Below are 19,683 nucleotides of genomic sequence, written 5' to 3'. Positions count from 1 at the left end.
TTTAGCAAATGCCCTTGTTATCAACAGCAGCCTTTTAAACTCACCTGAGCTAACAGGTATGTGCGCTGGTTACTCTGCTGCGCTTAAAATTTCTTTTTTGGTTTGCTACAATGCCTTTTCTGAAACGTTGTCTCCTTCTGCTGGAACACTGACTTCTTTCATTTAATGCCTGCAGACTATAAAAGAGAACCCAACCCAAAAAGTTTGGTTGATTAGTCTGTGGCATTCTGTTAAACTGTTGCTTATGGCGGTCTCTGTGAGCTTCTCAGCGACATTCAGCCAGCCAGGTATCCTGCCTGCAGTAGATGGAATGTGGCAATGGAACGCTGGCTGCGCGTGTCATAATAGGCTCTGAGCCTTTATATACCTGTGCACAGCAGCAGCCACCTTCAGTCTGCTGCTGGACAGCCAGCAGCAGCAGCAGCAGGAGAGGTATGTAATCAGGAGCCCTCCTGCTAAGGGTAGACAGCTGCTCGTTCCACCCCACCCCCCGCCTTAATTGGTTCTCCTCCCTTCCAACGGTGTTGAGGCGGGTGGGAACAGCAGGGGGTGAAGGTGCTGTGTTTAAAGAGGTGGAGTTATGCAGATCTAAAACGCGTGGATTGCAGCAGCAGCAAGCCGAAAAGTGCAGGCATGTAAGGGATCTAGAGGTTGACAACATGTCTTCTTAACGGGAGTCCAGGAGCTCATCTCCACAAATGGACTTTTCAGGATCCTTGGGTGGCTCCGTAGTTTGAAACCAATTCTGGTTATCGCTTCTCGGCCTTTTGGCTAAGATCAAGTGTAGTATCTGTTCTTATCAGTTTAATATCTGATACGTCCCCTATCTGGGGACCATATATTAAATGGATTTTTAGAACAGGGAGATGGAAAAAGAGCTTGCTCTGTCCACTCCACGCATTGACCTGGTATTGCAGTATCTCCAGGACCGGTGCACCCCTTCTTTAATGCAGTTTCTAAAATCAGAAAGAATTGAATTCAATGTTTTTTGTTCATTTTGCTTGTTTGTCGGATTTTGGGATGGACTCTTTGGCTTTGCTTTTCTTCTCCTCATTGGATTTTTCATGTTCAAAGTTGCAGAAGCCAGATTACAAGCTCATTTTGGTTCAACTTCAGCAACTGTGCATTGCATTGCCATGTAATGTGATGCAATGCTATCTTTCTAGCTCTCCCTTTTTACTTCCTTTTGGATAAACAGACATATTAGGCAAGCATTTTGGAGCTTTCACCTAAATAACTACAGGTGGTGAGATAAGCTGCACAATATAATTGACCTTTCAGTATATTGTTGCACACACACCATCTATTTAGCAAATGCCCTTGTTATCAACAGCAGCCTTTTAAACTCACCTGAGCTAACAGGTATGTGCGCTGGTTACTCTGCTGCGCTTAAAATTTCTTTTTTGGTTTGCTACAATGCCTTTTCTGAAACGTTGTCTCCTTCTGCTGGAACACTGACTTCTTTCATTTAATGCCTGCAGACTATAAAAGAGAACCCAACCCAAAAAGTTTGGTTGATTAGTCTGTGGCATTCTGTTAAACTGTTGCTTATGGCGGTCTCTGTGAGCTTCTCAGCGACATTCAGCCAGCCAGGTATCCTGCCTGCAGTAGATGGAATGTGGCAATGGAACGCTGGCTGCGCGTGTCATAATAGGCTCTGAGCCTTTATATACCTGTGCACAGCAGCAGCCACTTTCAGTCTGCTGCTGGACAGCCAGCAGCAGCAGCAGCAGGAGAGGTATGTAATCAGGAGCCCTCCTGCTAAGGGTAGACAGCTGCTCGTTCCACCCCACCCCCCGCCTTAATTGGTTCTCCTCCCTTCCAACGGTGTTGAGGCGGGTGGGAACAGCAGGGGGTGAAGGTGCTGTGTTTAAAGAGGTGGAGTTATGCAGATCTAAAACGCGTGGATTGCAGCAGCAGCAAGCCGAAAAGTGCAGGCATGTAAGGGATCTAGAGGTTGACAACATGTCTTCTTAACGGGAGTCCAGGAGCTCATCTCCACAAATGGACTTTTCAGGATCCTTGGGTGGCTCCGTAGTTTGAAACCAATTCTGGTTATCGCTTCTCGGCCTTTTGGCTAAGATCAAGTGTAGTATCTGTTCTTATCAGTTTAATATCTGATACGTCCCCTATCTGGGGACCATATATTAAATGGATTTTTAGAACAGGGAGATGGAAAAAGAGCTTGCTCTGTCCACTCCACGCATTGACCTGGTATTGCAGTATCTCCAGGACCGGTGCACCCCTTCTTTAATGCAGTTTCTAAAATCAGAAAGAATTGAATTCAATGTTTTTTGTTCATTTTGCTTGTTTGTCGGATTTTGGGATGGACTCTTTGGCTTTGCTTTTCTTCTCCTCATTGGATTTTTCATGTTCAAAGTTGCAGAAGCCAGATTACAAGCTCATTTTGGTTCAACTTCAGCAACTGTGCATTGCATTGCCATGTAATGTGATGCAATGCTATCTTTCTAGCTCTCCCTTTTTACTTCCTTTTGGATAAACAGACATATTAGGCAAGCATTTTGGAGCTTTCACCTAAATAACTACAGGTGGTGAGATAAGCTGCACAATATAATTGACCTTTCAGTATATTGTTGCACACACACCATCTATTTAGCAAATGCCCTTGTTATCAACAGCAGCCTTTTAAACTCACCTGAGCTAACAGGTATGTGCGCTGGTTACTCTGCTGCGCTTAAAATTTCTTTTTTGGTTTGCTACAATGCCTTTTCTGAAACGTTGTCTCCTTCTGCTGGAACACTGACTTCTTTCATTTAATGCCTGCAGACTATAAAAGAGAACCCAACCCAAAAAGTTTGGTTGATTAGTCTGTGGCATTCTGTTAAACTGTTGCTTATGGCGGTCTCTGTGAGCTTCTCAGCGACATTCAGCCAGCCAGGTATCCTGCCTGCAGTAGATGGAATGTGGCAATGGAACGCTGGCTGCGCGTGTCATAATAGGCTCTGAGCCTTTATATACCTGTGCACAGCAGCAGCCACCTTCAGTCTGCTGCTGGACAGCCAGCAGCAGCAGCAGGAGAGGTATGTAATCAGGAGCCCTCCTGCTAAGGGTAGACAGCTGCTCGTTCCACCCCACCCCCCGCCTTAATTGGTTCTCCTCCCTTCCAACGGTGTTGAGGCGGGTGGGAACAGCAGGGGGTGAAGGTGCTGTGTTTAAAGAGGTGGAGTTATGCAGATCTAAAACGCGTGGATTGCAGCAGCAGCAAGCCGAAAAGTGCAGGCATGTAAGGGATCTAGAGGTTGACAACATGTCTTCTTAACGGGAGTCCAGGAGCTCATCTCCACAAATGGACTTTTCAGGATCCTTGGGTGGCTCCGTAGTTTGAAACCAATTCTGGTTATCGCTTCTCGGCCTTTTGGCTAAGATCAAGTGTAGTATCTGTTCTTATCAGTTTAATATCTGATACGTCCCCTATCTGGGGACCATATATTAAATGGATTTTTAGAACAGGGAGATGGAAAAAGAGCTTGCTCTGTCCACTCCACGCATTGACCTGGTATTGCAGTATCTCCAGGACCGGTGCACCCCTTCTTTAATGCAGTTTCTAAAATCAGAAAGAATTGAATTCAATGTTTTTTGTTCATTTTGCTTGTTTGTCGGATTTTGGGATGGACTCTTTGGCTTTGCTTTTCTTCTCCTCATTGGATTTTTCATGTTCAAAGTTGCAGAAGCCAGATTACAAGCTCATTTTGGTTCAACTTCAGCAGCTGTGCATTGCATTGCCATGTAATGTGATGCAATGCTATCTTTCTAGCTCTCCCTTTTTACTTCCTTTTGGATAAACAGACATATTAGGCAAGCATTTTGGAGCTTTCACCTAAATAACTACAGGTGGTGAGATAAGCTGCACAATATAATTGACCTTTCAGTATATTGTTGCACACACACCATCTATTTAGCAAATGCCCTTGTTATCAACAGCAGCCTTTTAAACTCACCTGAGCTAACAGGTATGTGCGCTGGTTACTCTGCTGCGCTTAAAATTTCTTTTTTGGTTTGCTACAATGCCTTTTCTGAAACGTTGTCTCCTTCTGCTGGAACACTGACTTCTTTCATTTAATGCCTGCAGACTATAAAAGAGAACCCAACCCAAAAAGTTTGGTTGATTAGTCTGTGGCATTCTGTTAAACTGTTGCTTATGGCGGTCTCTGTGAGCTTCTCAGCGACATTCAGCCAGCCAGGTATCCTGCCTGCAGTAGATGGAATGTGGCAATGGAACGCTGGCTGCGCGTGTCATAATAGGCTCTGAGCCTTTATATACCTGTGCACAGCAGCAGCCACCTTCAGTCTGCTGCTGGACAGCCAGCAGCAGCAGCAGCAGGAGAGGTATGTAATCAGGAGCCCTCCTGCTAAGGGTAGACAGCTGCTCGTTCCACCCCACCCCCCGCCTTAATTGGTTCTCCTCCCTTCCAACGGTGTTGAGGCGGGTGGGAACAGCAGGGGGTGAAGGTGCTGTGTTTAAAGAGGTGGAGTTATGCAGATCTAAAACGCGTGGATTGCAGCAGCAGCAAGCCGAAAAGTGCAGGCATGTAAGGGATCTAGAGGTTGACAACATGTCTTCTTAACGGGAGTCCAGGAGCTCATCTCCACAAATGGACTTTTCAGGATCCTTGGGTGGCTCCGTAGTTTGAAACCAATTCTGGTTATCGCTTCTCGGCCTTTTGGCTAAGATCAAGTGTAGTATCTGTTCTTATCAGTTTAATATCTGATACGTCCCCTATCTGGGGACCATATATTAAATGGATTTTTAGAACAGGGAGATGGAAAAAGAGCTTGCTCTGTCCACTCCACGCATTGACCTGGTATTGCAGTATCTCAAGGACCGGTGCACCCCTTCTTTAATGCAGTTTCTAAAATCAGAAAGAATTGAATTCAATGTTTTTTGTTCATTTTGCTTGTTTGTCGGATTTTGGGATGGACTCTTTGGCTTTGCTTTTCTTCTCCTCATTGGATTTTTCATGTTCAAAGTTGCAGAAGCCAGATTACAAGCTCATTTTGGTTCAACTTCAGCAACTGTGCATTGCATTGCCATGTAATGTGATGCAATGCTATCTTTCTAGCTCTCCCTTTTTACTTCCTTTTGGATAAACAGACATATTAGGCAAGCATTTTGGAGCTTTCACCTAAATAACTACAGGTGGTGAGATAAGCTGCACAATATAATTGACCTTTCAGTATATTGTTGCACACACACCATCTATTTAGCAAATGCCCTTGTTATCAACAGCAGCCTTTTAAACTCACCTGAGCTAACAGGTATGTGCGCTGGTTACTCTGCTGCGCTTAAAATTTCTTTTTTGGTTTGCTACAATGCCTTTTCTGAAACGTTGTCTCCTTCTGCTGGAACACTGACTTCTTTCATTTAATGCCTGCAGACTATAAAAGAGAACCCAACCCAAAAAGTTTGGTTGATTAGTCTGTGGCATTCTGTTAAACTGTTGCTTATGGCGGTCTCTGTGAGCTTCTCAGCGACATTCAGCCAGCCAGGTATCCTGCCTGCAGTAGATGGAATGTGGCAATGGAACGCTGGCTGCGCGTGTCATAATAGGCTCTGAGCCTTTATATACCTGTGCACAGCAGCAGCCACCTTCAGTCTGCTGCTGGACAGCCAGCAGCAGCAGCAGCAGGAGAGGTATGTAATCAGGAGCCCTCCTGCTAAGGGTAGACAGCTGCTCGTTCCACCCCACCCCCCGCCTTAATTGGTTCTCCTCCCTTCCAACGGTGTTGAGGCGGGTGGGAACAGCAGGGGGTGAAGGTGCTGTGTTTAAAGAGGTGGAGTTATGCAGATCTAAAACGCGTGGATTGCAGCAGCAGCAAGCCGAAAAGTGCAGGCATGTAAGGGATCTAGAGGTTGACAACATGTCTTCTTAACGGGAGTCCAGGAGCTCATCTCCACAAATGGACTTTTCAGGATCCTTGGGTGGCTCCGTAGTTTGAAACCAATTCTGGTTATCGCTTCTCGGCCTTTTGGCTAAGATCAAGTGTAGTATCTGTTCTTATCAGTTTAATATCTGATACGTCCCCTATCTGGGGACCATATATTAAATGGATTTTTAGAACAGGGAGATGGAAAAAGAGCTTGCTCTGTCCACTCCACGCATTGACCTGGTATTGCAGTATCTCCAGGACCGGTGCACCCCTTCTTTAATGCAGTTTCTAAAATCAGAAAGAATTGAATTCAATGTTTTTTGTTCATTTTGCTTGTTTGTCGGATTTTGGGATGGACTCTTTGGCTTTGCTTTTCTTCTCCTCATTGGATTTTTCATGTTCAAAGTTGCAGAAGCCAGATTACAAGCTCATTTTGGTTCAACTTCAGCAACTGTGCATTGCATTGCCATGTAATGTGATGCAATGCTATCTTTCTAGCTCTCCCTTTTTACTTCCTTTTGGATAAACAGACATATTAGGCAAGCATTTTGGAGCTTTCACCTAAATAACTACAGGTGGTGAGATAAGCTGCACAATATAATTGACCTTTCAGTATATTGTTGCACACACACCATCTATTTAGCAAATGCCCTTGTTATCAACAGCAGCCTTTTAAACTCACCTGAGCTAACAGGTATGTGCGCTGGTTACTCTGCTGCGCTTAAAATTTCTTTTTTGGTTTGCTACAATGCCTTTTCTGAAACGTTGTCTCCTTCTGCTGGAACACTGACTTCTTTCATTTAATGCCTGCAGACTATAAAAGAGAACCCAACCCAAAAAGTTTGGTTGATTAGTCTGTGGCATTCTGTTAAACTGTTGCTTATGGCGGTCTCTGTGAGCTTCTCAGCGACATTCAGCCAGCCAGGTATCCTGCCTGCAGTAGATGGAATGTGGCAATGGAACGCTGGCTGCGCGTGTCATAATAGGCTCTGAGCCTTTATATACCTGTGCACAGCAGCAGCCACCTTCAGTCTGCTGCTGGACAGCCAGCAGCAGCAGCAGCAGGAGAGGTATGTAATCAGGAGCCCTCCTGCTAAGGGTAGACAGCTGCTCGTTCCACCCCACCCCCCGCCTTAATTGGTTCTCCTCCCTTCCAACGGTGTTGAGGCGGGTGGGAACAGCAGGGGGTGAAGGTGCTGTGTTTAAAGAGGTGGAGTTATGCAGATCTAAAACGCGTGGATTGCAGCAGCAGCAAGCCGAAAAGTGCAGGCATGTAAGGGATCTAGAGGTTGACAACATGTCTTCTTAACGGGAGTCCAGGAGCTCATCTCCACAAATGGACTTTTCAGGATCCTTGGGTGGCTCCGTAGTTTGAAACCAATTCTGGTTATCGCTTCTCGGCCTTTTGGCTAAGATCAAGTGTAGTATCTGTTCTTATCAGTTTAATATCTGATACGTCCCCTATCTGGGGACCATATATTAAATGGATTTTTAGAACAGGGAGATGGAAAAAGAGCTTGCTCTGTCCACTCCACGCATTGACCTGGTATTGCAGTATCTCCAGGACCGGTGCACCCCTTCTTTAATGCAGTTTCTAAAATCAGAAAGAATTGAATTCAATGTTTTTTGTTCATTTTGCTTGTTTGTCGGATTTTGGGATGGACTCTTTGGCTTTGCTTTTCTTCTCCTCATTGGATTTTTCATGTTCAAAGTTGCAGAAGCCAGATTACAAGCTCATTTTGGTTCAACTTCAGCAACTGTGCATTGCATTGCCATGTAATGTGATGCAATGCTATCTTTCTAGCTCTCCCTTTTTACTTCCTTTTGGATAAACAGACATATTAGGCAAGCATTTTGGAGCTTTCACCTAAATAACTACAGGTGGTGAGATAAGCTGCACAATATAATTGACCTTTCAGTATATTGTTGCACACACACCATCTATTTAGCAAATGCCCTTGTTATCAACAGCAGCCTTTTAAACTCACCTGAGCTAACAGGTATGTGCGCTGGTTACTCTGCTGCGCTTAAAATTTCTTTTTTGGTTTGCTACAATGCCTTTTCTGAAACGTTGTCTCCTTCTGCTGGAACACTGACTTCTTTCATTTAATGCCTGCAGACTATAAAAGAGAACCCAACCCAAAAAGTTTGGTTGATTAGTCTGTGGCATTCTGTTAAACTGTTGCTTATGGCGGTCTCTGTGAGCTTCTCAGCGACATTCAGCCAGCCAGGTATCCTGCCTGCAGTAGATGGAATGTGGCAATGGAACGCTGGCTGCGCGTGTCATAATAGGCTCTGAGCCTTTATATACCTGTGCACAGCAGCAGCCACCTTCAGTCTGCTGCTGGACAGCCAGCAGCAGCAGCAGCAGGAGAGGTATGTAATCAGGAGCCCTCCTGCTAAGGGTAGACAGCTGCTCGTTCCACCCCACCCCCCGCCTTAATTGGTTCTCCTCCCTTCCAACGGTGTTGAGGCGGGTGGGAACAGCAGGGGGTGAAGGTGCTGTGTTTAAAGAGGTGGAGTTATGCAGATCTAAAACGCGTGGATTGCAGCAGCAGCAAGCCGAAAAGTGCAGGCATGTAAGGGATCTAGAGGTTGACAACATGTCTTCTTAACGGGAGTCCAGGAGCTCATCTCCACAAATGGACTTTTCAGGATCCTTGGGTGGCTCCGTAGTTTGAAACCAATTCTGGTTATCGCTTCTCGGCCTTTTGGCTAAGATCAAGTGTAGTATCTGTTCTTATCAGTTTAATATCTGATACGTCCCCTATCTGGGGACCATATATTAAATGGATTTTTAGAACAGGGAGATGGAAAAAGAGCTTGCTCTGTCCACTCCACGCATTGACCTGGTATTGCAGTATCTCAAGGACCGGTGCACCCCTTCTTTAATGCAGTTTCTAAAATCAGAAAGAATTGAATTCAATGTTTTTTGTTCATTTTGCTTGTTTGTCGGATTTTGGGATGGACTCTTTGGCTTTGCTTTTCTTCTCCTCATTGGATTTTTCATGTTCAAAGTTGCAGAAGCCAGATTACAAGCTCATTTTGGTTCAACTTCAGCAACTGTGCATTGCATTGCCATGTAATGTGATGCAATGCTATCTTTCTAGCTCTCCCTTTTTACTTCCTTTTGGATAAACAGACATATTAGGCAAGCATTTTGGAGCTTTCACCTAAATAACTACAGGTGGTGAGATAAGCTGCACAATATAATTGACCTTTCAGTATATTGTTGCACACACACCATCTATTTAGCAAATGCCCTTGTTATCAACAGCAGCCTTTTAAACTCACCTGAGCTAACAGGTATGTGCGCTGGTTACTCTGCTGCGCTTAAAATTTCTTTTTTGGTTTGCTACAATGCCTTTTCTGAAACGTTGTCTCCTTCTGCTGGAACACTGACTTCTTTCATTTAATGCCTGCAGACTATAAAAGAGAACCCAACCCAAAAAGTTTGGTTGATTAGTCTGTGGCATTCTGTTAAACTGTTGCTTATGGCGGTCTCTGTGAGCTTCTCAGCGACATTCAGCCAGCCAGGTATCCTGCCTGCAGTAGATGGAATGTGGCAATGGAACGCTGGCTGCGCGTGTCATAATAGGCTCTGAGCCTTTATATACCTGTGCACAGCAGCAGCCACCTTCAGTCTGCTGCTGGACAGCCAGCAGCAGCAGCAGGAGAGGTATGTAATCAGGAGCCCTCCTGCTAAGGGTAGACAGCTGCTCGTTCCACCCCACCCCCCGCCTTAATTGGTTCTCCTCCCTTCCAACGGTGTTGAGGCGGGTGGGAACAGCAGGGGGTGAAGGTGCTGTGTTTAAAGAGGTGGAGTTATGCAGATCTAAAACGCGTGGATTGCAGCAGCAGCAAGCCGAAAAGTGCAGGCATGTAAGGGATCTAGAGGTTGACAACATGTCTTCTTAACGGGAGTCCAGGAGCTCATCTCCACAAATGGACTTTTCAGGATCCTTGGGTGGCTCCGTAGTTTGAAACCAATTCTGGTTATCGCTTCTCGGCCTTTTGGCTAAGATCAAGTGTAGTATCTGTTCTTATCAGTTTAATATCTGATACGTCCCCTATCTGGGGACCATATATTAAATGGATTTTTAGAACAGGGAGATGGAAAAAGAGCTTGCTCTGTCCACTCCACGCATTGACCTGGTATTGCAGTATCTCCAGGACCGGTGCACCCCTTCTTTAATGCAGTTTCTAAAATCAGAAAGAATTGAATTCAATGTTTTTTGTTCATTTTGCTTGTTTGTCGGATTTTGGGATGGACTCTTTGGCTTTGCTTTTCTTCTCCTCATTGGATTTTTCATGTTCAAAGTTGCAGAAGCCAGATTACAAGCTCATTTTGGTTCAACTTCAGCAACTGTGCATTGCATTGCCATGTAATGTGATGCAATGCTATCTTTCTAGCTCTCCCTTTTTACTTCCTTTTGGATAAACAGACATATTAGGCAAGCATTTTGGAGCTTTCACCTAAATAACTACAGGTGGTGAGATAAGCTGCACAATATAATTGACCTTTCAGTATATTGTTGCACACACACCATCTATTTAGCAAATGCCCTTGTTATCAACAGCAGCCTTTTAAACTCACCTGAGCTAACAGGTATGTGCGCTGGTTACTCTGCTGCGCTTAAAATTTCTTTTTTGGTTTGCTACAATGCCTTTTCTGAAACGTTGTCTCCTTCTGCTGGAACACTGACTTCTTTCATTTAATGCCTGCAGACTATAAAAGAGAACCCAACCCAAAAAGTTTGGTTGATTAGTCTGTGGCATTCTGTTAAACTGTTGCTTATGGCGGTCTCTGTGAGCTTCTCAGCGACATTCAGCCAGCCAGGTATCCTGCCTGCAGTAGATGGAATGTGGCAATGGAACGCTGGCTGCGCGTGTCATAATAGGCTCTGAGCCTTTATATACCTGTGCACAGCAGCAGCCACCTTCAGTCTGCTGCTGGACAGCCAGCAGCAGCAGCAGCAGGAGAGGTATGTAATCAGGAGCCCTCCTGCTAAGGGTAGACAGCTGCTCGTTCCACCCCACCCCCCGCCTTAATTGGTTCTCCTCCCTTCCAACGGTGTTGAGGCGGGTGGGAACAGCAGGGGGTGAAGGTGCTGTGTTTAAAGAGGTGGAGTTATGCAGATCTAAAACGCGTGGATTGCAGCAGCAGCAAGCCGAAAAGTGCAGGCATGTAAGGGATCTAGAGGTTGACAACATGTCTTCTTAACGGGAGTCCAGGAGCTCATCTCCACAAATGGACTTTTCAGGATCCTTGGGTGGCTCCGTAGTTTGAAACCAATTCTGGTTATCGCTTCTCGGCCTTTTGGCTAAGATCAAGTGTAGTATCTGTTCTTATCAGTTTAATATCTGATACGTCCCCTATCTGGGGACCATATATTAAATGGATTTTTAGAACAGGGAGATGGAAAAAGAGCTTGCTCTGTCCACTCCACGCATTGACCTGGTATTGCAGTATCTCCAGGACCGGTGCACCCCTTCTTTAATGCAGTTTCTAAAATCAGAAAGAATTGAATTCAATGTTTTTTGTTCATTTTGCTTGTTTGTCGGATTTTGGGATGGACTCTTTGGCTTTGCTTTTCTTCTCCTCATTGGATTTTTCATGTTCAAAGTTGCAGAAGCCAGATTACAAGCTCATTTTGGTTCAACTTCAGCAACTGTGCATTGCATTGCCATGTAATGTGATGCAATGCTATCTTTCTAGCTCTCCCTTTTTACTTCCTTTTGGATAAACAGACATATTAGGCAAGCATTTTGGAGCTTTCACCTAAATAACTACAGGTGGTGAGATAAGCTGCACAATATAATTGACCTTTCAGTATATTGTTGCACACACACCATCTATTTAGCAAATGCCCTTGTTATCAACAGCAGCCTTTTAAACTCACCTGAGCTAACAGGTATGTGCGCTGGTTACTCTGCTGCGCTTAAAATTTCTTTTTTGGTTTGCTACAATGCCTTTTCTGAAACGTTGTCTCCTTCTGCTGGAACACTGACTTCTTTCATTTAATGCCTGCAGACTATAAAAGAGAACCCAACCCAAAAAGTTTGGTTGATTAGTCTGTGGCATTCTGTTAAACTGTTGCTTATGGCGGTCTCTGTGAGCTTCTCAGCGACATTCAGCCAGCCAGGTATCCTGCCTGCAGTAGATGGAATGTGGCAATGGAACGCTGGCTGCGCGTGTCATAATAGGCTCTGAGCCTTTATATACCTGTGCACAGCAGCAGCCACCTTCAGTCTGCTGCTGGACAGCCAGCAGCAGCAGCAGCAGGAGAGGTATGTAATCAGGAGCCCTCCTGCTAAGGGTAGACAGCTGCTCGTTCCACCCCACCCCCCGCCTTAATTGGTTCTCCTCCCTTCCAACGGTGTTGAGGCGGGTGGGAACAGCAGGGGGTGAAGGTGCTGTGTTTAAAGAGGTGGAGTTATGCAGATCTAAAACGCGTGGATTGCAGCAGCAGCAAGCCGAAAAGTGCAGGCATGTAAGGGATCTAGAGGTTGACAACATGTCTTCTTAACGGGAGTCCAGGAGCTCATCTCCACAAATGGACTTTTCAGGATCCTTGGGTGGCTCCGTAGTTTGAAACCAATTCTGGTTATCGCTTCTCGGCCTTTTGGCTAAGATCAAGTGTAGTATCAGTTCTTATCAGTTTAATATCTGATACGTCCCCTATCTGGGGACCATATATTAAATGGATTTTTAGAACAGGGAGATGGAAAAAGAGCTTGCTCTGTCCACTCCACTCATTGACCTGGTATTGCAGTATCTCCAGGACCGGTGCACCCCTTCTTTAATGCAGTTTCTAAAATCAGAAAGAATTGAATTCAATGTTTTTTGTTCATTTTGCTTGTTTGTCGGATTTTGGGATGGACTCTTTGGCTTTGCTTTTCTTCTCCTCATTGGATTTTTCATGTTCAAAGTTGCAGAAGCCAGATTACAAGCTCATTTTGGTTCAACTTCAGCAACTGTGCATTGCATTGCCATGTAATGTGATGCAATGCTATCTTTCTAGCTCTCCCTTTTTACTTCCTTTTGGATAAACAGACATATTAGGCAAGCATTTTGGAGCTTTCACCTAAATAACTACAGGTGGTGAGATAAGCTGCACAATATAATTGACCTTTCAGTATATTGTTGCACACACACCATCTATTTAGCAAATGCCCTTGTTATCAACAGCAGCCTTTTAAACTCACCTGAGCTAACAGGTATGTGCGCTGGTTACTCTGCTGCGCTTAAAATTTCTTTTTTGGTTTGCTACAATGCCTTTTCTGAAACGTTGTCTCCTTCTGCTGGAACACTGACTTCTTTCATTTAATGCCTGCAGACTATAAAAGAGAACCCAACCCAAAAAGTTTGGTTGATTAGTCTGTGGCATTCTGTTAAACTGTTGCTTATGGCGGTCTCTGTGAGCTTCTCAGCGACATTCAGCCAGCCAGGTATCCTGCCTGCAGTAGATGGAATGTGACAATGGAACGCTGGCTGCGCGTGTCATAATAGGCTCTGAGCCTTTATATACCTGTGCACAGCAGCAGCCACCTTCAGTCTGCTGCTGGACAGCCAGCAGCAGCAGCAGCAGGAGAGGTATGTAATCAGGAGCCCTCCTGCTAAGGGTAGACAGCTGCTCGTTCCACCCCACCCCCCGCCTTAATTGGTTCTCCTCCCTTCCAACGGTGTTGAGGCGGGTGGGAACAGCAGGGGGTGAAGGTGCTGTGTTTAAAGAGGTGGAGTTATGCAGATCTAAAACGCGTGGATTGCAGCAGCAGCAAGCCGAAAAGTGCAGGCATGTAAGGGATCTAGAGGTTGACAACATGTCTTCTTAACGGGAGTCCAGGAGCTCATCTCCACAAATGGACTTTTCAGGATCCTTGGGTGGCTCCGTAGTTTGAAACCAATTCTGGTTATCGCTTCTCGGCCTTTTGGCTAAGATCAAGTGTAGTATCTGTTCTTATCAGTTTAATATCTGATACGTCCCCTATCTGGGGACCATATATTAAATGGATTTTTAGAACAGGGAGATGGAAAAAGAGCTTGCTCTGTCCACTCCACGCATTGACCTGGTATTGCAGTATCTCCAGGACCGGTGCATCCCTTCTTTAATGCAGTTTCTAAAATCAGAAAGAATTGAATTCAATGTTTTTTGTTCATTTTGCTTGTTTGTCGGATTTTGGGATGGACTCTTTGGCTTTGCTTTTCTTCTCCTCATTGGATTTTTCATGTTCAAAGTTGCAGAAGCCAGATTACAAGCTCATTTTGGTTCAACTTCAGCAACTGTGCATTGCATTGCCATGTAATGTGATGCAATGCTATCTTTCTAGCTCTCCCTTTTTACTTCCTTTTGGATAAACAGACATATTAGGCAAGCATTTTGGAGCTTTCACCTAAATAACTACAGGTGGTGAGATAAGCTGCACAATATAATTGACCTTTCAGTATATTGTTGCACACACACCATCTATTTAGCAAATGCCCTTGTTATCAACAGCAGCCTTTTAAACTCACCTGAGCTAACAGGTATGTGCGCTGGTTACTCTGCTGCGCTTAAAATTTCTTTTTTGGTTTGCTACAATGCCTTTTCTGAAACGTTGTCTCCTTCTGCTGGAACACTGACTTCTTTCATTTAATGCCTGCAGACTATAAAAGAGAACCCAACCCAAAAAGTTTGGTTGATTAGTCTGTGGCATTCTGTTAAACTGTTGCTTATGGCGGTCTCTGTGAGCTTCTCAGCGACATTCAGCCAGCCAGGTATCCTGCCTGCAGTAGATGGAATGTGGCAATGGAACGCTGGCTGCGCGTGTCATAATAGGCTCTGAGCCTTTATATACCTGTGCACAGCAGCAGCCACCTTCAGTCTGCTGCTGGACAGCCAGCAGCAGCAGCAGCAGGAGAGGTATGTAATCAGGAGCCCTCCTGCTAAGGGTAGACAGCTGCTCGTTCCACCCCACCCCCCGCCTTAATTGGTTCTCCTCCCTTCCAACGGTGTTGAGGCGGGTGGGAACAGCAGGGGGTGAAGGTGCTGTGTTTAAAGAGGTGGAGTTATGCAGATCTAAAACGCGTGGATTGCAGCAGCAGCAAGCCGAAAAGTGCAGGCATGTAAGGGATCTAGAGGTTGACAACATGTCTTCTTAACGGGAGTCCAGGAGCTCATCTCCACAAATGGACTTTTCAGGATCCTTGGGTGGCTCCGTAGTTTGAAACCAATTCTGGTTATCGCTTCTCGGCCTTTTGGCTAAGATCAAGTGTAGTATCTGTTCTTATCAGTTTAATATCTGATACGTCCCCTATCTGGGGACCATATATTAAATGGATTTTTAGAACAGGGAGATGGAAAAAGAGCTTGCTCTGTCCACTCCACGCATTGACCTGGTATTGCAGTATCTCCAGGACCGGTGCACCCCTTCTTTAATGCAGTTTCTAAAATCAGAAAGAATTGAATTCAATGTTTTTTGTTCATTTTGCTTGTTTGTCGGATTTTGGGATGGACTCTTTGGCTTTGCTTTTCTTCTCCTCATTGGATTTTTCATGTTCAAAGTTGCAGAAGCCAGATTACAAGCTCATTTTGGTTCAACTTCAGCAACTGTGCATTGCATTGCCATGTAATGTGATGCAATGCTATCTTTCTAGCTCTCCCTTTTTACTTCCTTTTGGATAAACAGACATATTAGGCAAGCATTTTGGAGCTTTCACCTAAATAACTACAGGTGGTGAGATAAGCTGCACAATATAATTGACCTTTCAGTATATTGTTGCACACACACCATCTATTTAGCAAATGCCCTTGTTATCAACAGCAGCCTTTTAAACTCACCTGAGCTAACAGGTATGTGCGCTGGTTACTCTGCTGCGCTTAAAATTTCTTTTTTGGTTTGCTACAATGCCTTTTCTGAAACGTTGTCTCCTTCTGCTGGAACACTGACTTCTTTCATTTAATGCCTGCAGACTATAAAAGAGAACCCAACCCAAAAAGTTTGGTTGATTAGTCTGTGGCATTCTGTTAAACTGTTGCTTATGGCGGTCTCTGTGAGCTTCTCAGTGACATTCAGCCAGCCAGGTATCCTGCCTGCAGTAGATGGAATGTGGCAATGGAACGCTGGCTGCGCGTGTCATAATAGGCTCTGAGCCTTTATATACCTGTGCACAGCAGTAGCCACCTTCAGTCTGCTGCTGGACAGCCAGCAGCAGCAGCAGCAGGATAGGTATGTAATCAGGAGCCCTCCTGCTAAGGGTAGACAGCTGCTCGTTCCACCCCACCCCCCGCCTTAATTGGTTCTCCTCCCTTCCAACGGTGTTGAGGCGGGTGGGAACAGCAGGGGGTGAAGGTGCTGTGTTTAAAGAGGTGGAGTTATGCAGATCTAAAACGCGTGGATTGCAGCAGCAGCAAGCCGAAAAGTGCAGGCATGTAAGGGATCTAGAGGTTGACAACATGTCTTCTTAACGGGAGTCCAGGAGCTCATCTCCACAAATGGACTTTTCAGGATCCTTGGGTGGCTCCGTAGTTTGAAACCAATTCTGGTTATCGCTTCTCGGCCTTTTGGCTAAGATCAAGTGTAGTATCTGTTCTTATCAGTTTAATATCTGATACGTCCCCTATCTGGGGACCATATATTAAATGGATTTTTAGAACAGGGAGATGGAAAAAGAGCTTGCTCTGTCCACTCCACGCATTGACCTGGTATTGCAGTATCTCCAGGACCGGTGCACCCCTTCTTTAATGCAGTTTCTAAAATCAGAAAGAATTGAATTCAATGTTTTTTGTTCATTTTGCTTGTTTGTCGGATTTTGGGATGGACTCTTTGGCTTTGCTTTTCTTCTCCTCATTGGATTTTTCATGTTCAAAGTTGCAGAAGCCAGATTACAAGCTCATTTTGGTTCAACTTCAGCAACTGTGCATTGCATTGCCATGTAATGTGATGCAATGCTATCTTTCTAGCTCTCCCTTTTTACTTCCTTTTGGATAAACAGACATATTAGGCAAGCATTTTGGAGCTTTCACCTAAATAACTACAGGTGGTGAGATAAGCTGCACAATATAATTGACCTTTCAGTATATTGTTGCACACACACCATCTATTTAGCAAATGCCCTTGTTATCAACAGCAGCCTTTTAAACTCATCTGAGCTAACAGGTATGTGCGCTGGTTACTCTGCTGCGCTTAAAATTTCTTTTTTGGTTTGCTACAATGCCTTTTCTGAAACGTTGTCTCCTTCTGCTGGAACACTGACTTCTTTCATTTAATGCCTGCAGACTATAAAAGAGAACCCAACCCAAAAAGTTTGGTTGATTAGTCTGTGGCATTCTGTTAAACTGTTGCTTATGGCGGTCTCTGTGAGCTTCTCAGCGACATTCAGCCAGCCAGGTATCCTGCCTGCAGTAGATGGAATGTGGCAATGGAACGCTGGCTGCGCGTGTCATAATAGGCTCTGAGCCTTTATATACCTGTGCACAGCAGCAGCCACCTTCAGTCTGCTGCTGGACAGCCAGCAGCAGCAGCAGCAGGAGAGGTATGTAATCAGGAGCCCTCCTGCTAAGGGTAGACAGCTGCTCGTTCCACCCCACCCCCCGCCTTAATTGGTTCTCCTCCCTTCCAACGGTGTTGAGGCGGGTGGGAACAGCAGGGGGTGAAGGTGCTGTGTTTAAAGAGGTGGAGTTATGCAGATCTAAAACGCGTGGATTGCAGCAGCAGCAAGCCGAAAAGTGCAGGCATGTAAGGGATCTAGAGGTTGACAACATGTCTTCTTAACGGGAGTCCAGGAGCTCATCTCCACAAATGGACTTTTCAGGATCCTTGGGTGGCTCCGTAGTTTGAAACCAATTCTGGTTATCGCTTCTCGGCCTTTTGGCTAAGATCAAGTGTAGTATCTGTTCTTATCAGTTTAATATCTGATACGTCCCCTATCTGGGGACCATATATTAAATGGATTTTTAGAACAGGGAGATGGAAAAAGAGCTTGCTCTGTCCACTCCACGCATTGACCTGGTATTGCAGTATCTCCAGGACCGGTGCACCCCTTCTTTAATGCAGTTTCTAAAATCAGAAAGAATTGAATTCAATGTTTTTTGTTCATTTTGCTTGTTTGTCGGATTTTGGGATGGACTCTTTGGCTTTGCTTTTCTTCTCCTCATTGGATTTTTCATGTTCAAAGTTGCAGAAGCCAGATTACAAGCTCATTTTGGTTCAACTTCAGCAACTGTGCATTGCATTGCCATGTAATGTGATGCAATGCTATCTTTCTAGCTCTCCCTTTTTACTTCCTTTTGGATAAACAGACATATTAGGCAAGCATTTTGGAGCTTTCACCTAAATAACTACAGGTGGTGAGATAAGCTGCACAATATAATTGACCTTTCAGTATATTGTTGCACACACACCATCTATTTAGCAAATGCCCTTGTTATCAACAGCAGCCTTTTAAACTCACCTGAGCTAACAGGTATGTGCGCTGGTTACTCTGCTGCGCTTAAAATATCTTTTTTGGTTTGCTACAATGCCTTTTCTGAAACGTTGTCTCCTTCTGCTGGAACACTGACTTCTTTCATTTAATGCCTGCAGACTATAAAAGAGAACCCAACCCAAAAAGTTTGGTTGATTAGTCTGTGGCATTCTGTTAAACTGTTGCTTATGGCGGTCTCTGTGAGCTTCTCAGCGACATTCAGCCAGCCAGGTATCCTGCCTGCAGTAGATGGAATGTGGCAATGGAACGCTGGCTGCGCGTGTCATAATAGGCTCTGAGCCTTTATATACCTGTGCACAGCAGCAGCCACCTTCAGTCTGCTGCTGGACAGCCAGCAGCAGCAGCAGCAGGAGAGGTATGTAATCAGGAGCCCTCCTGCTAAGGGTAGACAGCTGCTCGTTCCACCCCACCCCCCGCCTTAATTGGTTCTCCTCCCTTCCAACGGTGTTGAGGCGGGTGGGAACAGCAGGGGGTGAAGGTGCTGTGTTTAAAGAGGTGGAGTTATGCAGATCTAAAACGCGTGGATTGCAGCAGCAGCAAGCCGAAAAGTGCAGGCATGTAAGGGATCTAGAGGTTGACAACATGTCTTCTTAACGGGAGTCCAGGAGCTCATCTCCACAAATGGACTTTTCAGGATCCTTGGGTGGCTCCGTAGTTTGAAACCAATTCTGGTTATCGCTTCTCGGCCTTTTGGCTAAGATCAAGTGTAGTATCTGTTCTTATCAGTTTAATATCTGATACGTCCCCTATCTGGGGACCATATATTAAATGGATTTTTAGAACAGGGAGATGGAAAAAGAGCTTGCTCTGTCCACTCCACGCATTGACCTGGTATTGCAGTATCTCCAGGACCGGTGCACCCCTTCTTTAATGCAGTTTCTAAAATCAGAAAGAATTGAATTCAATGTTTTTTGTTCATTTTGCTTGTTTGTCGGATTTTGGGATGGACTCTTTGGCTTTGCTTTTCTTCTCCTCATTGGATTTTTCATGTTCAAAGTTGCAGAAGCCAGATTACAAGCTCATTTTGGTTCAACTTCAGCAACTGTGCATTGCATTGCCATGTAATGTGATGCAATGCTATCTTTCTAGCTCTCCCTTTTTACTTCCTTTTGGATAAACAGACATATTAGGCAAGCATTTTGGAGCTTTCACCTAAATAACTACAGGTGGTGAGATAAGCTGCACAATATAATTGACCTTTCAGTATATTGTTGCACACACACCATCTATTTAGCAAATGCCCTTGTTATCAACAGCAGCCTTTTAAACTCACCTGAGCTAACAGGTATGTGCGCTGGTTACTCTGCTGCGCTTAAAATTTCTTTTTT

General features: G+C 44.9%; 15 non-coding genes across 15 annotated transcripts; all 15 read left to right on the top strand.

Annotated features, from left to right (window-relative positions):
• Positions 1–751: 751 nt before the first annotated feature.
• On the top strand, positions 752–942 carry LOC141236090 (U2 spliceosomal RNA). Its single transcript, XR_012301785.1, has one exon. It is a non-coding gene; the product is annotated as a U2 spliceosomal RNA (small nuclear RNA).
• Positions 943–2,057: 1,115 nt separating this feature from the next.
• On the top strand, positions 2,058–2,248 carry LOC141236089 (U2 spliceosomal RNA). The gene has a single exon (XR_012301784.1). It is a non-coding gene; the product is annotated as a U2 spliceosomal RNA (small nuclear RNA).
• Positions 2,249–3,360: 1,112 nt separating this feature from the next.
• On the top strand, positions 3,361–3,551 carry LOC141236088 (U2 spliceosomal RNA). Its single transcript, XR_012301783.1, has one exon. It is a non-coding gene; the product is annotated as a U2 spliceosomal RNA (small nuclear RNA).
• A 1,115-nt stretch (positions 3,552–4,666) lies between these two features.
• Positions 4,667–4,857, top strand: LOC141236306 (U2 spliceosomal RNA). The gene has a single exon (XR_012301996.1). It is a non-coding gene; the product is annotated as a U2 spliceosomal RNA (small nuclear RNA).
• Positions 4,858–5,972: 1,115 nt separating this feature from the next.
• On the top strand, positions 5,973–6,163 carry LOC141236087 (U2 spliceosomal RNA). The gene has a single exon (XR_012301782.1). It is a non-coding gene; the product is annotated as a U2 spliceosomal RNA (small nuclear RNA).
• A 1,115-nt stretch (positions 6,164–7,278) lies between these two features.
• On the top strand, positions 7,279–7,469 carry LOC141236086 (U2 spliceosomal RNA). The gene has a single exon (XR_012301781.1). It is a non-coding gene; the product is annotated as a U2 spliceosomal RNA (small nuclear RNA).
• Positions 7,470–8,584: 1,115 nt separating this feature from the next.
• Positions 8,585–8,775, top strand: LOC141236305 (U2 spliceosomal RNA). The gene has a single exon (XR_012301995.1). It is a non-coding gene; the product is annotated as a U2 spliceosomal RNA (small nuclear RNA).
• A 1,112-nt stretch (positions 8,776–9,887) lies between these two features.
• On the top strand, positions 9,888–10,078 carry LOC141236085 (U2 spliceosomal RNA). Its single transcript, XR_012301780.1, has one exon. It is a non-coding gene; the product is annotated as a U2 spliceosomal RNA (small nuclear RNA).
• Positions 10,079–11,193: 1,115 nt separating this feature from the next.
• LOC141236084 (U2 spliceosomal RNA) lies at positions 11,194–11,384 on the top strand. The gene has a single exon (XR_012301779.1). It is a non-coding gene; the product is annotated as a U2 spliceosomal RNA (small nuclear RNA).
• Positions 11,385–12,499: 1,115 nt separating this feature from the next.
• On the top strand, positions 12,500–12,690 carry LOC141236310 (U2 spliceosomal RNA). Its single transcript, XR_012301999.1, has one exon. It is a non-coding gene; the product is annotated as a U2 spliceosomal RNA (small nuclear RNA).
• A 1,115-nt stretch (positions 12,691–13,805) lies between these two features.
• LOC141236255 (U2 spliceosomal RNA) lies at positions 13,806–13,996 on the top strand. The gene has a single exon (XR_012301948.1). It is a non-coding gene; the product is annotated as a U2 spliceosomal RNA (small nuclear RNA).
• A 1,115-nt stretch (positions 13,997–15,111) lies between these two features.
• LOC141236082 (U2 spliceosomal RNA) lies at positions 15,112–15,302 on the top strand. The gene has a single exon (XR_012301778.1). It is a non-coding gene; the product is annotated as a U2 spliceosomal RNA (small nuclear RNA).
• A 1,115-nt stretch (positions 15,303–16,417) lies between these two features.
• Positions 16,418–16,608, top strand: LOC141236081 (U2 spliceosomal RNA). The gene has a single exon (XR_012301777.1). It is a non-coding gene; the product is annotated as a U2 spliceosomal RNA (small nuclear RNA).
• Positions 16,609–17,723: 1,115 nt separating this feature from the next.
• Positions 17,724–17,914, top strand: LOC141236080 (U2 spliceosomal RNA). Its single transcript, XR_012301776.1, has one exon. It is a non-coding gene; the product is annotated as a U2 spliceosomal RNA (small nuclear RNA).
• A 1,115-nt stretch (positions 17,915–19,029) lies between these two features.
• Positions 19,030–19,220, top strand: LOC141236078 (U2 spliceosomal RNA). Its single transcript, XR_012301774.1, has one exon. It is a non-coding gene; the product is annotated as a U2 spliceosomal RNA (small nuclear RNA).
• The last annotated feature ends 463 nt before the right edge of the window (positions 19,221–19,683 follow it).

The sequence above is a fragment of the Phyllobates terribilis genome, unplaced genomic scaffold (assembly GCF_046119375.1).
Source record: "Phyllobates terribilis strain yellow unplaced genomic scaffold, ASM4611937v1 Scaffold_693__1_contigs__length_808095, whole genome shotgun sequence".
Taxonomy (NCBI): Eukaryota; Metazoa; Chordata; class Amphibia; order Anura; family Dendrobatidae; genus Phyllobates; species Phyllobates terribilis.
This window is presented reverse-complemented; position numbering and strand designations above follow the sequence as displayed.